Source organism: Microplitis demolitor, chromosome 3, assembly GCF_026212275.2.
Source record: "Microplitis demolitor isolate Queensland-Clemson2020A chromosome 3, iyMicDemo2.1a, whole genome shotgun sequence".
Classification (NCBI taxonomy): Eukaryota; Metazoa; Arthropoda; class Insecta; order Hymenoptera; family Braconidae; genus Microplitis; species Microplitis demolitor.
This window is the reverse complement of record NC_068547.1, coordinates 8,883,883-8,900,699: the sequence shown is the minus strand read 5'-3', so window position 1 is coordinate 8,900,699 and position 16,817 is coordinate 8,883,883. Positions and strand designations below refer to the sequence as shown.

The 16,817-nt window shown below is 28.8% G+C and overlaps 1 protein-coding gene across 1 annotated transcript in view; it reads right to left on the bottom strand.

The window, feature by feature from the left end:
* The window catches only part of LOC103579963 (homeotic protein ultrabithorax), a 265,005-nt gene that overhangs the window by 178,295 nt on the left and 69,893 nt on the right, over positions 1 to 16,817 (bottom strand). Inside the window, exon 2 of the transcript XR_008403381.1 lies at positions 8,160 to 8,392. The gene's annotated coding sequence lies outside the window, so the exon portion shown is untranslated. The remainder of the gene's footprint in view (positions 1 to 8,159; positions 8,393 to 16,817) is intronic.

Sequence of the window (16,817 nt, the reverse complement as noted above, 5' to 3'; positions counted from 1 at the left end):
AGATCTTGATCAATTATGATTGATTATTGCACGGTCCAGTATCTGGGTCAGCACATTTAGAACACGGAGAATTTATTCTTGTTCGAAATGCTGTGGTGTCATGATAAAGCTAGGCTATGTTAGTCGCCTGACGGAGATTAGAATCAACTATTATTGTGAAAATTACTATAAGCATAGTAAAATTCACAATAGTCTCTCTTAACTATGCAATTAGTTATTACTACTCTCTAAAAACGAATTAGTGAAATTCACTGCGTATAAGTGAATATGCACTTAGAACCAGCTATAAGTTATACTATTTACCGAATCAGGGATACATTATAGCTGTAGAAATAGTGAGTATTTACTGATTTGCAGTGACTTATACTAATTCACTTTTAGCGAATAGTTAATAGTGAATAGTCACTATTGTCACTATTTCAAATTCTACAGAGCATCGATAGTAGATTCTTCTTTTATTTCTGTTTCAATTATCAAAATCCCCCTCGATTAATTGATTTATTTTCCAAGATCTCGAAATTGTGAGATAAAAATATTCTTACAAAAACCCATATTAAATACTGATTTTTTTTGCACTCAAAAATGATTTTTAAAACTTTACGAGACGCATCTACACGGAAAGAAATTTCCTTTAAAATTACCGTTAAATTCACTGTAATCGTGTGACGAATGGCACGACCTAATCATTTGTTGGTAAGTCAGATAAGTTTTAACTTTTTTTCGACAAATTTTACCGTAGTCTACTGTAAATTTTATTCGGTTTTCAGTAAATTTTATGAAGTTTACCACAAAATAAATGAATTTTTTCCTAATTATTATTTCAAAAATGGTAATAAATAAAAGTACTGCATTATGTCCTACGATTACAGTGAATTTAACGGTAATTTTTAAAGAAAATTTCTTTCCGTGTAATTAAAGGTGTAAAATGTAACTGATTATGATAAGTTTCTTTTCTTTTAATATTTCAATTTCCTGTGTGAGAAGTTAGAAGTATTTATGATGCTCGATCAGTCAAAATAATTTTAAGCCAACGCAGTACGATTTTTCTTGGGCTTTTTAATATAAAATTTTTCAAACTTTATTCAGCATCTCAAGTTGAATTTAACTACAGGAATAGCTTATAACGCTGTAACTTTAAACAGCAGCTGGATTCACATAGTTTAAATTTATAATGAGTTTTGTGAAAGCAAACTTACAAAAACAAAGAAATTTTAGAATATTACGAAAAAAATAGTTCGCAGACGTATAAGTAAAGAATAATTTTTATTGTAGAAAACGCTGAATTCATAATTATTAAAAGATCGAATAATTATGAAATTTATTGTAAAATGGGGTATATTATATTTTGATAGTTTAGATTATACTAAAATTTAACTAAGATTATAGAGTATATACACTGTAAAAAGAGCGGTGTTAAAAATGGACTCATTTCAACTCCGCCCGGTGTAAAAATAAAATTACACCGGTGTTACAAGCGGGTTAACCGGTGTAAAAGTAGGGTAAACTGCGTCTGCTTGGAGTATTAACTTTAAAGATTATAAAACACAAAAAATGTCAGTTCTTTATGAAAATTAATAAAAAATATTATTTATTAACAAATATAGTGATCAAGTAAGTAAAAATATTCATAAAATAAGATATTTTAACACCGGTCTAGAATATTTACACCGGCGGCGGCGTTATTTTCACACCTACACCGCTTGGACATACCCCGGAGATTTTTTACGGTGTACTTTATTTTTTATGAAAAAAAAAAAAGCTTTTGTTTTCTAGCCTAACAGTGATATGACTAATTTGATTGAATTGAAAACCAAAAATCCGAAAAACGGTTAACTCTGTAGGCTACCCTTACGGAAAAAAACTAATTAACACTTATGAACACTGTTGAACATTCATTAGTGTTCATAACGGTTTTATTAGTGATAATTAGATGTGATTAGTGTTAGATAGTATTCTATTAATGTTCATTAGTATTTCGACTAATGAAGTTTGCAACACTATTGGAAGCGGTTAGTTATGAATGATGTTCTATTAGTGTTCCTTATAAATATGGCTAATGAGTCTAGCAACATTGTTGAAAGTGATTAGTATTGTATTTGTGATCATTAGTACTCCAAATACTGCTGGCAGCACTGTTGGAAGTGATTGGTGTTACATACTTGAAAACAACTCGGCCGATCGATTTCAAAATTTAATCGACTCTAAGTTTTGATTCCTTTCAATTTCCGTAGAGAACTTTCCCACTTACACACACACATACACAAGCGCGGACGGATGTCCATCAAAAAATAGTCAGAATAACTTCTTAGGACATCGAAACATTGACTTTTGATGAAAACTTGATTTTCGAAAATCGTTCCGAAACCATTAACTTCCCTTGTTTTGAAAATTTTCAATTTTCATAGCAGAAAGTTAAAAAAAAATCATTATATATTAATTTAGTGACAAATACGACATCTGTTTTTTACGAGTACATTAAACAAAATTGAAATAACGAATAGGTAACACCGAAGAAGTTTATTGAATAGTTGGTAACGATAGTAACGAAGAAAAAAAAATGAATAAAAAAGTAAGGAGAATAAAAAAAAAAATATAAAGAAGAAGACTGAGAGGACATTGCACTCGCGAGCCAAGTAAATCTCAGCTCTTGCTAAAGGAGCATTCATTCTTCATCGCTTTGGTCAGCTACGTCGACTTTAGCGTTTATTGTATCCTCTGGTGAACTTCATTTTAGTTTTACCCGAGCTACACAAAAACTCCATCAATAATTGTCTTATGATCGTAAAAGCATTGTTGAAGCTTGAATAAAAACCAAGTCGTAATTTTCTTCTTCGTTTTGCTATAAAGTTTGGTAAAAAGTAAAGCTTTCAAGATAATTCATTAATTTTATTATACTTTTTCTTTTTACATAACTTATAATGTACCTTTTTTCGAAAAACTTCCCATTAAAAACCGATAGCTCCATAAGAATTAAAAACCTTTATAAAAAATTCCAAATTAGAGGTTTTTAAACTTTTTCGAAACGAGGACGAAATGTAGTAAAAATGCGTTCTGAGAAATGTTTTAAAAACGATCTTTTTCACTCAAAATTCGCTCATATGAAGTTTTAAATAAAATATTTTTTTTTTTTTCTATCAAAATTACAAAAGTTCAAAAAAAGTTCCACTCGAAATTCTACAATTTGTCATAAGATTAGAAGTTCCACTTATTCTCTAAAATGATAAATATTCTGTGAATTATCATATCTCAAACTGTAATTTCAAAACCTTGTTGCTTGAGTAAAACGATACTATATAAAATAGTAACTTTAATCATTGAGAATGTAAGCCGAGCTAAATTAATTTGTAGAAAATAATTTATAGAAAAAGTTACGTGAGTTATTAATTTTTACCACAAAATTTGAAGGTTGAAAACCTATTTGCTTTTAAGGATTGAAGAAAGTTTTATATGAAGCTGTAATAATTGCCGCATCTTAGATATAATGTAATTTTTACAGTTTTGACGTAGAGTGACATTCCTGATGCTTAAAACTGTAAGAAATCCGTTTTTTCAGTGTAACTATGATCTGGTCATAAAGTATTATGACCTTTAATTTAAAACATGAATAACTTGCGTTTAAAAACCGCATCATAATGTGATATATATAGATCGGTAAAGTGAAGCTTATGCTACTCCTATTCAAAATTTCATGAGCCTTAAAAAATTTTTAGCCGAAATATAAACAATTGAAGATTGAAAAATGTGGTTTTTGGGATTTATAAATTCGAACACCCTTTGATTGTTTATAACTTCGTAAAAAAGTGTTCTGTTGCTACACTGATTTTTTTGTATATAGTACACTCTTTCCGAATGAAATTTATACACTAAAAAACTTCTTTCTTTTTTATAAATTATTGCTATAGTTGATAATTTATCGTCACAGACTATCTTAGATTCTAATTAAGACACGAATTTGATTCAAACTTTTATTAATACAGAAAGCGATATTATTCTCTAAACATGAATTAGTAAAAAAAAAGTGGACATTCACTAATTCAAAATCCAAATCGAACCTCTAATTCCAAAAAGTGGTTCGATTCGTACTCCGAATCAGTGAATATTCACTTATTTCATTTATTCATGTTTAAAGAGTAAATGATTCACGAGAGTAATTTAGTCATGTGGGGCAAGTGTGCGCGGTGGGTAAGTATGCGTAAACCCATTCATTTCGAACCGGAATGCATCGTTTTGCGCACACTTACCCCGCATGGCTCTAATTGATACAGATCGCGATTCTTCTGAATTGTAAACTTTTTCAGTTTTCATGCAGATGTTTCTGACATTCCTAAGCTCGCGAACCTTTTGAAATTTATTATTGAAATTTTTTTTTAAATTATTTGTAACATAATAAATGAAATTCCATTTCATTGATGATATTGAAGTAATCAATAAATCAACTTGATTATTATTGTCATAATAAATAATTTAGACTAATATTTATATTTAAAATCCTTCATTGTTATTCATTTATTATTATTTTTTATTATTGCCAACGTATAATAATTAACTTGAAAAATGACTATCAGTACCTAATAAATAACGTATTGAGTCACTTGAGCAAATTATATAAAATAAAAGTTAAATTTTATAGATATCGATTGGCAGTGGCGAGTACGGTGAAGGTAAACGAGTGATGAAAGGGATCTTAAGGAAGATATTCCTTTTGCCATCTAGCGGAATGGTGGCGCATCTTCTTGCATCCTGCAGGCGATTATTCCTCACTACGGTACGCAAACACAACATTTCGCAGTCGATATGTTTTTCGTTTATATACTTCATTAGCAAATGTAAATTTTTAAGACATTTACCAAGCGCGAATTTCTTTTATTACCACAAAACTTTTTATGATAAACCTGAATATTGATGATGATACTGAGCGTCGGAAAAATTTGTGACTCGGTGGCATTATCAACTTTTAGTAACGATTGTTCATGTAATCAGTAAAAGCAATTACTTCATTTATTGATAATATTGTAAAATCACAAGGCAAATATATATAAGAATATAAGTGTACATAAATTGAATCGATTTATTATTTCGAGAGAGTTTTGGTTGCTTGGAGCTATACGCTTGCGTAATTGGATAGCAATTTATTTAAACGTACATTCAAAACTCGTTGATGTCTCACCGTGATACTTGTGCATGTTGCCTACCTTATCGGTCAGCCTGTTCTACTGCATTTTTTAACTCGACAAGGGTCTTTAATAACCAGCCAATGTATACAATTTATTTTTTATGATTGTGAATATCACATCAGTAATAATAAGCCGAAATTAGTCATGGGTATGATTTTTAATTAATTTTTAATACCTATCCGTTTATGAAAAAAATTGATAAGCTTATTTATAATAAAAAGTATGTTATTTCATTGTGAAATTATGCTCTTTTAAATAAGCTGCAGTTTGGAAAATTTTAATAAGATTTTAAATTAGGATACCTGGGTTGAAAAATTTTATCGCATTTTACTCTAAGTAGATTGTATTTGCGATGATTGGTCTGTTTTTGAATTAATGCATCTGTCTTTAAAATTTTATAACAATTTTTAGTTTTTTTTTTATATACTCTCTAAAAATGAATTAGTGAAAATTAGTAAATATTTAGTAATTCCGAGTAATAGTCGCACCACTTATTCTAAAAAGTGGTACGGCTATAACTCTGAATTAGTGAATATTCACTATTAGCTAGTGATCATTCGAAAAACTTGTATCGAATACTACCACCAGCACTGTTTGTGTATATAAATACCTGAGTGGTCATGGATGTTATTGAAGTGAATGAAAATAGTCATTAACAGAACCAACTTTCTGGTATCTTATTATCTACGAGATATAAAGGCAGATGAGTGTTAACTGACTAAATAAGAAACATAATAATTACGGTTCTTTCTACCTGATGTACTTAAGAAGGGTCGTCATTTAGGGACATTCGGTAAATAATAACTTATGACCATCACTCATGATAACACAATAGTAAAATTTATTGAATAAATTTATTGGGTCTGAAACTTGTGTACCCTTAGAGTCGTAAATATGAAAAGTATACAAATAGTGCAATTTATATAAATTATTGTTTGCATAAAAATATTAAAATATTAATATCAAATTTGAAAAGAGTACAATTTTTTATTATTTATCATAAACAAAAGTACATGATCTTTCCTATGAAATAATGGATAACAAGTAGATCTAAATTTTTCAGTGCTTAATACAACAAGGTCTGAAAGTAATTGATTCCAAGTTCTGATAGCCGTTAATACGAATGGCTTTCCGTAAGTAACTTTTCTACATGTAGATTGAAAGAATACATCATAATGTCTTAGAGCAAGAGAGAAGAGAATGGTAATGATAACTATTCTGCATGGTGACCAGACCTATTTTTCAAGAATTGGGAATTGATATTATATAGAATGAAATTGTTTACTATTTTTCTGGTAATTTTTATCATGTTACATAGTAACCATGCTACTGGTGAAAATTTGTATTATAGGGATCAAAGACATGTGAGAATGGCACTGAGTCCTATGCAGCATAGTCGTCAAAGCAGTTTAAATATTAATAAATAAAATTGTTAAGGTATAAATTGAAATAAATAATAAAGAAAAAAAATAATCGTGATCAAATGCTGCACATAAAATTTCCAATAAGTACCACAACAAAACGTAAAGATGAATGGCGATAGCCAAATGATAAATAGGTTAGTGTAGAATGTCTTGGTTGAGTAAAAGAGGGTGTCAATACGATGTAGGGATCGTAATAATGAATATTTAGGCGGGGCAACATTCAAGTGGATAAATGAATAGTAGTTTATAATATGCAAACGAACGAGTATCAATGCATCTAAATTGAAACATAAAACGAAATGAACAAGCCTATAAATACGTGGAGTTAATGGTAGAGTGCGGCGGCGAAAGCTATTGCTTGGTTAATGTTGTTTACAAGGCTTGCCATTGAATCAAAAATAAATTTTTTTAATGAGCTTGATAAAATTTTTTTTTATGCTGAAAAATGAGCTGACTTATCTATTCAATAATAATTTTTTTTTTTTTTATAAATTATCGAATTTTAATTGAAAATTTTATTAGTATTCTAAATGACTCCAAATTTAGTCTCTTAAAACTGTATTAGCTGAAATATTATACTCTTAATGGACGGGTAACTGACGAAATGAATAATTTTTATTTTATTGAATTTACAATCGATTTATTGAATAGATTTCGAGTGATAAAATTTTTATAAGAATGAAAATTTTTTTTGAAGTAAATAAAACTTTGGTCGATTTTATTTTGAATAAAACGAGTTTTAGTTTTCTTATCGACGTTGCCTATTATTATGATTAAATATCAATTATCACGTAACTCTAGCTTACACTGAAAAAAAAACCTTTAGTAGAAGCACTATTTTCTTAAGACTTAAAATAATAAAAATTATTGCATTATCAATTTCACATCTAAGATAAAGAATAATTTTATTGGCAGAAAAGAAGATCAGCAAATCTCGAGCTGAACTTAGATTTCTTCGATTAAGAAAACGATTTTTAATGAAATCTTCAAATTTTTATACTGAAACCATATTATAGGTTGAAAATTTCCGAAAGTATTATTTCTAGTAAAAAGAAAATCCGATATTTCTATTGAAAGTTATTTTTTCTCCCAGTGTATCATAGTTATAAAAAGAGCAATATATCAAAACTAAAAACTTGATTCTGAATGCACATCGAAGACTCATTGTTTTTTTATTGAAAAGCTAAAAAAATAATCAAATAATGGTCCCGAGTCGAAATGTAATTCCGGACCTTGGTCTCAATTTAGCGTCAACAGCTTAATTAATTTGTTGTCTCCTTTTGTTTACAATGTGAATATCATATTATATGAAGAGGAAATCTGTTCGAAATTGGGACTTAAAAACAGTTTTAGCTTCAGTTGTTACTCCGATCAAAAAAGCTGATTTAAACCCGTACGAAAAAATATATATGCAATTTGCCTGCATATATGTTTTTTTTCGTATGGGAAATGATTTGAACCAAAATCGTTCTAAATCATTTTGAGTCATGTTCTTATGTATATTTTCCATTTAACAAGTAAATTTAAAAAAAAATTTTATTAGCTTTGAAGTAATTCCTACCTTGGAATGAAGCTTCTTGCTGTTTTGGGAATCTCCATTGCAGATAGATGGAGTAATTTTGCTGAACGATTTTGCATATCTTGAAACAGCACTTTGTACAAGTTGAGAAGTTGTATTTTTCCTCGTTGCGATGAGCATTTATTGATCAATCCTTATGTACTAGAAGCTTTCAGTCGGTTCCATTATTTGAACAGTAAGCAGGATACGAATAACATTTTATGTTTTTTACTGCCCTGAAAAATAAAACGAAACGAGAAAATTAATTAATATAGTGCGCTCGTTTGATGACATATGTCTTTGCAGGTCTAATCCATATCTTTGTAACTCTAAATAAATTAAATTCAAGCCTTTGTAAATATAAGTTGGTTCATTTCAAGCTTTTACAATGATTAAGTCTTAAAAAATCTATATTCTGATAAAAAAGTTGACTTGATTCAAGAAAAAAAATCTTGAACCAAGAATTTCATTTTGATGAAAATGATTTTCTTGAGTCAAGAAAAAAATTCTTGAGCCAAGAAATTATTCTTGGGTCAAGTAAATTTCTCTTGGTTCAAGGAATTTCCTTTGACTCAGAAAAATCATTTTCTTCGAAATGGAATTCTTGGTTCAAGATTTTCGCTCTTGAATCAAGTCAACTTTTTTTATCAGTGTAGACATTATAGTGTAGATTTTCAATGCTCATTTAGGTTCAAAGTATATATTAGATTGCAACTCGGGTAGGTAATTCTTTTATCTGCGTTTATGTAGACACTAATGTTCCCTCACACCGATATGCCCTTCCTAACCCCCGGTTAACCGAATTGATATATATTAATATTAATACTTTTATTGCCCCTCAAACTTTAACGACGGCCCCAAATTTTCGTAATTATCAGAGAGAGTATTGCATTTAAGAAAAACAAAAATATATTACTAGAAATATTATTAAAAACATATTAGTCTGTGATTATATAACAATCTTCTTTTTTCTATTGTCAAATGGTTCTACGACTCATAATAATTTTATAAATAATTACAAATCATTTTACATAATTAAATAAAATAAATTTTTTTTCAATATCTGATGTAATTTTATGAGCCATAAAAATGAATTTTCAAAAATAATTAACTACAAATAATATTCACTCATTTAAATTTTTTCTTAAAAACGACATTTCAATGTAAGACTGCTGATATGATTATCAGACTAACGAGCTATTAATTAATACAATAATATTCATTGAAGCATAAAGAACAGTGTAATAAAGTTAAGAGTAAATTGATTAAATAGTATTTAAGTGTGCAACAGTACTCGGTTTATAAAGTATAGTGAAGACATTGTAGCTCTTTTAGTTACGTATTCCATATCAAAGTTACACATATTCACTTTTATACGATAAAGCAGTTAAAAAAAAAAAATTATAAGATACTTATACACTATACAAAAAACATTTGAGTTCGCTAAACATATTATGTGTGCATTCATTGTAAAGGCAATAATATATACTTTCACACAAATTATGCTGCAAGATGCTTATGGAGGGACTATTATCCCATCAAAATACTCTCACTTCGAAATATTGTTGTAGACATTAAAAAAAAAAACGATTCCCTGCAAGTTTCAGCACTTGATTTTAATTTTAAGTACTTTACATTTGATTGTGAAGTTTCCCCATTTAAAATACATAGGAATGTTAGGATTTTTTTTTTCGATTCTCTATAGCATTTCACTCAACCGCATTTCAAGTTATCGGGTCACCGTTTTTGGCATTTCTGGCTATGAAAAGTGATATGACTTTTTACTTTAATAAATAACAATGACTTCTTTTAAGCCAAACAGCTAACAATTACTAATTTAAATTTGTAATTGTTCTTCTTTTTTTGTTTCCTCAAAAATATAATCAGCTGTCGCAACCGACAAAAACAATGTTTACAGAAATATACGGGGCAATCTAAGTTATGTATAATTAACTCCAAGTATTTGATATAACAGAGTTTTTTTTCTTTATTCTGTTAAATGACATGCTTGTTTAGTAATTACCAATTAATTTTTATTTTTTCTAGATCAAGAAATTATTTTTTCAGTAAATGTAAATCGGTAGAGATTAGCGATTTTTCAGTATCGGTTACCGATTAAAATCAGTAGAGATCACTGATTGGAAATCGGTAACTGCTACCGAAAAAAACGGGTAACCGTTACTGAAAAAAAATCGATAATCGTTACCGATTATTTTTTTCAGTGATACTTTATAATTATTAGTATAAATTATCGCGTGTAAAAAAAAACCTTCCAAAAAAAATCCAAAAAAGATTCGCATGTGGAACTACTAAACACGAGACAGATTAGAATTTCAAATGGAACTTTTTTGGAATATTAGCAATTTTAACGGTAAAAAAAAATTTTTATGAGCAAATTTCGAGTCAAAAAAGGACGTTCTTGGAACTTTTTTGGAATTTTTTATGGGCATTCCAAAAAAATTTCATAATCACCACTTTTTACCTTTTTTTAGTGCTTAAAAAGACGTTCTAAAAACAATCCAAAATAGTTCAAAAATCACCACTTTTGACTTTTTTATAGACTAAAAAAGGCGTTCCAAAAATATTCCAAAATCACTACTTTTGCATCTTTTTAGAATGAAGACGTTCTAGAAACATTCCAAAATAGTTCGAAGATCATTACTTTTAGATTTTGTATAGAACGAAAATAAACGTCTATTTAAAATTCCAAAAAAGTTTCAACAACCTCCTTTTTTATCCTTTTTAAACTAACTAACTAACTAACGAATATTCTTGAAAATTATTTTTTATTAATTTTATGTTTATTTTTTAATTTAATCTAATTCTTCAAGGTAATAATCACACCAGCTGGAAAGCGCTAAAGAATAAGCCCTTAATAATAAAAATCTAAATTAAAAAAATAAAATGGTTGTATACTACAGTTTATTAATACCAGGAAAACCCTACATAGCCGCTGAAATAATGCCTCTATAATAAAAAAAGTCTATGAAAAATGTCTTCATCAAATGCTGGACGAAATTGACTAAAGTCTTGTTCGATTCTTTTTATAATCATCTATCTGCCATAAACTTTTTCTGAACAGTGGGCGATCCCTTTAGAATAGGGAACTAAAGGAGGCAGGTATAAAAAAAAGTAAAAGGGGAGTGTTCTCAAATTTCGGCTAGAGTACTTATACACCTTTTTCAACTCCGCCTGCACTTCATGAGAGTAAAATTCTTTCGCTGAAACTCTCGAGACCCATCTTTTACCTTTCTCACAGAACATAATCTCTCATGGCCATCGAAATTTAGATTCTGATGTTGAAAAAAAAAGCTTGCGTGAATGGTATCGTGTGGGTTAATGGCGATTTTTGATTCGCGTAGTTCAGAATAGGTTAAGTTTTAACAATTGTTATTTTCACTACAAAAAAACAAAAAAAAAAAAAAAAAAAAAAAAAAGTATATGAAGCAACTTTTTTGAACGGCTGATTTGCCTTTGATAACACTACGATATATGAGCTCACGAAAATATACATAAAAATTTATATGAAGCAGTAAATTACCGGCACATATTCACGTGCATTGATAACCTAGTTTAAATAAAATATATTTAATACAGTCAAAATTTGACCAGTAACTGTTTTTTTCTTTTTATATCGGTCGCATTCTGGCAATCAACAGAAGAAAAAATTTCTTTACGTAAAAAAATATTTAACGACTAATTACTTTGCAGATGTTAGAACTCAAAAAGCTCGTATGAGTTTCAAAAATGATTAAAATCTTGGACTTATTGTATATAATAATTTGAAAAATTTAAAAACTAGATTTACGTAAAAAAAATAAATGTTCAAATTTTGTTTGATTATCGCTTACTTTCATCAAACTTATAGCAGGAAGTTGATACAGGTAATAGTTTTTTATTTTACACTGTTTTGAACAATTTGAAAAGGCAGTCAAAAACAGAAAATAATAATAATCAGTACGAATTGAAAAACGAGAGTTAGTAATGAATAATAAATAGAATCATTGGTTATATCTTGGATGTGTGGATCATCGGCAAGATCTTTTACTCTCCCGTAATAGCCGATAAATTATTAAACCGCGAGGACAATGAAATTGCTGCCATCGCCATATAAGCTATCTATGATTATGCATTTCTTCCGCCTTGTAGTTATATAGTAGATACTACTATCATACTCATATATGCCCCAAGTGAATCACCGCAATTTATTCATTACTCTTCTAAATTTGAAATAGTGAAAATAGTGACTATTTACTGCTTACAAGTAAAAAGTATATCACTAATTCAAATAGAGGTACACTGTTCACTGGCAATAAGTGATTATTCACTGCTAAATATCGATTGTTGATCAGTCGTTCTTAGTCTTAATTAATTATATTCTGTGGTAAATAGAAAGCATTATAAATAAGTCATCTACTGTGTTAATGACTGACATGTCATTCAGCCTTAATGAAATTTGTAGGTTCCATGGCATTTCTAGAGACGTAAAAAAAGATTGTCACACCTTCATGTCAATGATTATCAACCTGAGTCGAAAAACTGAACTTCAACTTCAACTTCAAGTTTAGGCTGCATAATAGCTACATTATAGAATTTCACTATAATAGTATTCTTTCAATGTGTTTGTTTCAGTTTCCGTCAGATGGCCAAATAGCTTTACTATGACACCATAGCTTTCTCAAAAAGGAATTATTTCTCGGTGTAATAATATGTCCTAATAGTATTCGAAATATTTGTTGTCTCATTAATAATGAATCATTGTTTGCGGTATTTGAAAATGTCTAAACAAATAAACAAAACGTACGTTTAGTATAGTTTAACATTTGTCATTTTATTGTCCAAATATCTAAGAGTCATCTTTTAATTATAATATCCATGTAAATTATATTGTAACACAGATAAAAATGTTTCATTGTAGGTTTCTTGGAAAATGTATATCCACAACAATTTATGTTACGAAATGAAACATTATTTACTCTATGTCTTAAATTTTTAAAATTTATCATTGCATTAAAAGAATTCATGTATTTTCGAGATAAAATTAATAAATTCATATGCGAGAAGCGTACCACGTACACGAAACTATTTATATAAAAGTAAGAAGAGGAAGACAGAAAATGAAATCAGCCGTCGGCTGAGATGCTGGCTGATGCACACTTCTCCTCGCTCTCATTTTCCACGTCATTCCATAATTTTCAATTATCTCTGCCGCCAGTTTTTATGGTCTAATTATTTTTTTATACCAAGACCGCCGAGTACGTGTGAGTAATCGGAATATAGGTTGAGTATTGCAAAAAGTAGTTCGAGTTGAGGATAAATATCCACCAATTATGAATAAACGAACGCATCAACAAAAAAATCAGCGTTCAATTTAATAACTTATAATTACCGTGAAATTAAGTTTTCTCATTATTATCATAGCTTTTTTTTCTAATTCTTTATGAAAAATTTCGTTTCTAAAAACTGTTGCCCAAACAAATAGATATATGTTGCCCATACAAAAACTCTAGTAACATCTACTACTGTTGTTCGTAAAAGCAAATCCTTGGTGAATGACAGCCGGGGTTCTTACAAATCCACATCATAATTTTACATTTTTTATCCTTAACTTATTTATTAAATATATATTAATATTTTTCATGGGATTCAAAAAGTTTTAAAAAGTTTGTAATTTATTTCATATTGTTCGCACAAAGACTTTTTAAATATATTAAAATGGATTTGTAAATAATTAATCCGAAATGTCACAAGCACTAAATTTTTAAAGTGCATTTTTTTTTCTATATTTCATGATATTTTTTTTTTCACTTTGAATTATCTTTATGACAAATTAATTGTTGAATTGCTAACATAGTTTCATTGAATATTTAATTTTTGTTGATATCAAATACAAGCACGTAATTTTAAAGGTTATACAATTCACACATTTAAAGATGGAGTAATTATAACTACAATTGTGGCGCTAGTATAACCACACATTGGGGTAAAAAAGTTTAAGGTGGCGCTGTTAGTTTCGTTTGTCAGTCATTTTACTCCACGTTGGAGTAGATTGTACAAATTATGTGATATTGTGTACTCTAAAAATAGTAATGTCAACAAATTGTTATAAAATTTTGTGGTTACAGCAACCGCAGGATGAGTTTTCCATACTACATTGACTAGCTACTAAGCCAACAAATTTTTATCCCAGTCGAATAGTAAATAGAACTACTACAGTAGAGATTAATCTTACAGTGTCATTTATGCTACTAGATTTATCAATACGATGACCACAAAGTATTTCAATTATTGACAGTTAGTGTGATAAATTTAACTCCATGATTTTTTTCGTGTGGATATTTAGTTACGCAGACTATTTGTTGATCATTACTGTTTCTTAGGTAAATATCGTCCATTAAAAATAAGCACCCACGCAGTGAGTCACGCAACACTCGTTATTCGAAACTAATATTCGATATTACGCTACAGCTTCATAAACAATGAAGGTGAAGGAAACGTTGCGGCTATTAGTATATTAAGAAAAGCTTTCGAATGTTCACGCTTGTATAACTGACTATCCCAACATTACTTTAGAAAATAATAGTGTCCTCCTATCACGATACATGTCCATAAATCTCGATGTAGTCATTAGTTCAATTCATAAATTTAAATATACACGGCACAAGAAAAGTGGAATGCGTATAATAAGTTATCAGTCAGTAAAGACGCGAATCTTATCTTAATAGAATATTTTAATTGAACGATGAATGTTAAGTCGACTATCATCACTAAATTTCGTACTTTCTATTCACAATATATATTTATAAATGTAAACATATATACGAGCACACAGAAGCAACACTTATTGTATCGTTATTTTGTTTCCAAATTCAGAAAGAAGAGAGAGTGATACATAAGTTACACGTAAAAATAAAGACAAGCAGACGTGCGTGGTGCGTTTATGCCTTCCCTGAGTTGAATCATTAATAACGTTTCCTCAAATTATGACTATCTTATCTTCAGTTACTTATGAACCACAGCGTATATTTATGTCGAGTGGCCGTGAAGCCTTTTCGTATCCCCAGCAACCGGATTACTGACCAAATAAAAATTATTTTATTTTTATTCTTTCACTTCTTCCGTATTAGTCGTATTCGAATTTATTGCAAAAAAATAAAGATAAATGTATACTAATGCGGCTCAAACAAGCTTTCATTTGAAAAACTCCTTAATTTTAAGTGTATTTATAGTATGTTCAGTAGTGCCGTCAAAAAGACGCCTTCGAATATTCGAAAATGATCAGTTTTTATAAATCAATCACAATCAGTTAAACTCAGTACTTAAAACAAGATTATAAATACATTCACATCAATCCTGAATAAACAATTTTATACAGAATATGTAAATAATTGAAAAGCGTCATATTTTTTAGAAGCTTCTGTTGTTAATAAATAGAACCCTAAGTATCAAATGATAGTGTCTCGATGTAATTTATTGAATAAAATTTTCGGTGGAAAGTCATAATTTATCTCAAGAAACGTTCCATCTACCAGCAAGTGCATAAGAAAGACAAGAGATGCATGACTGAAATTTTGACGAATGTTGCAACTTTTCTATTTCAAACAAAAGATCGAATAAATATATATATATATATATATATATAATAATTTACTTTTGTGTTCACAGCATAAATAATTATCGAAATAAAAAAAATTTTTAATATCCCGAGTTTTTAAAACGAACTAAAAAGTATAAAATAATATTTCTCAATCTCATGAAGATTTAGAACCACATACAAATTCCGAACTTCTTACAGATAGTCCTGAAAATTTATAATTGTGAATTTTTAATAGTTATGAAAATACTTGTAAGATTTAAAACGAAAAACGTGGGGCGCATGCAATATAAAACTATAAGAAGTGTGGAGAAGAGCTGCCAGTGAAAAAACTTACCAATCAGTCTATATTATTTGCAATGCATTAAAATTGTTAGTTGAACTATTAATGCATCAATTATCTGTTGCATGCGCCCCACGTTTTTCGTTTTAAATCTTACAAGTATTTTCACAACTATTAAAAATTTACAATTATAAATTTTCAGAACTATCTGTAAGAAGTTCGGAATTTGTATGTGGTTCTAAATCTTCATGAGATTGAGAAATATTATTTTATACTTTTTAGTTCGTTTTAAAAACGTGGGATATTAAAAATTTTTTTTATTTCAATCATTATTTTCTGCTTTTTAGTATTGTGTGAGTAAAATTTTGAAATCGATTTTAAAGGCCTGGATAGGATAATGACGGAGACATGCGACAAATTTCAGGTTTATTTCAGTTTTTTTTCTTTTAATCAAATCTGAAATAGAAGATTGCTATTTCTACCTACCAATATATCAAACTCATTTTTTATAAGATTTATACTTCACAATATTAAAACAAATCAAAGCCAGATTTTTTTTTGGATAAAAATTTTGAATATATGACTAAATTCATGGTGCTGGAGGTCCTAGTCTTTACATTCTTTCCATCTGCTTCATTATATTTTCATTTATCTGTCATCCAGTTGTGAGCTATATTCAAGAATATAACTCATCCAGAATTTAGTTTTAAATTAATTATAAAAAATTCGTACTGAACAGACATACAAACAAATATGAATTTTTGATTCGATTTTTTTTTTTTTT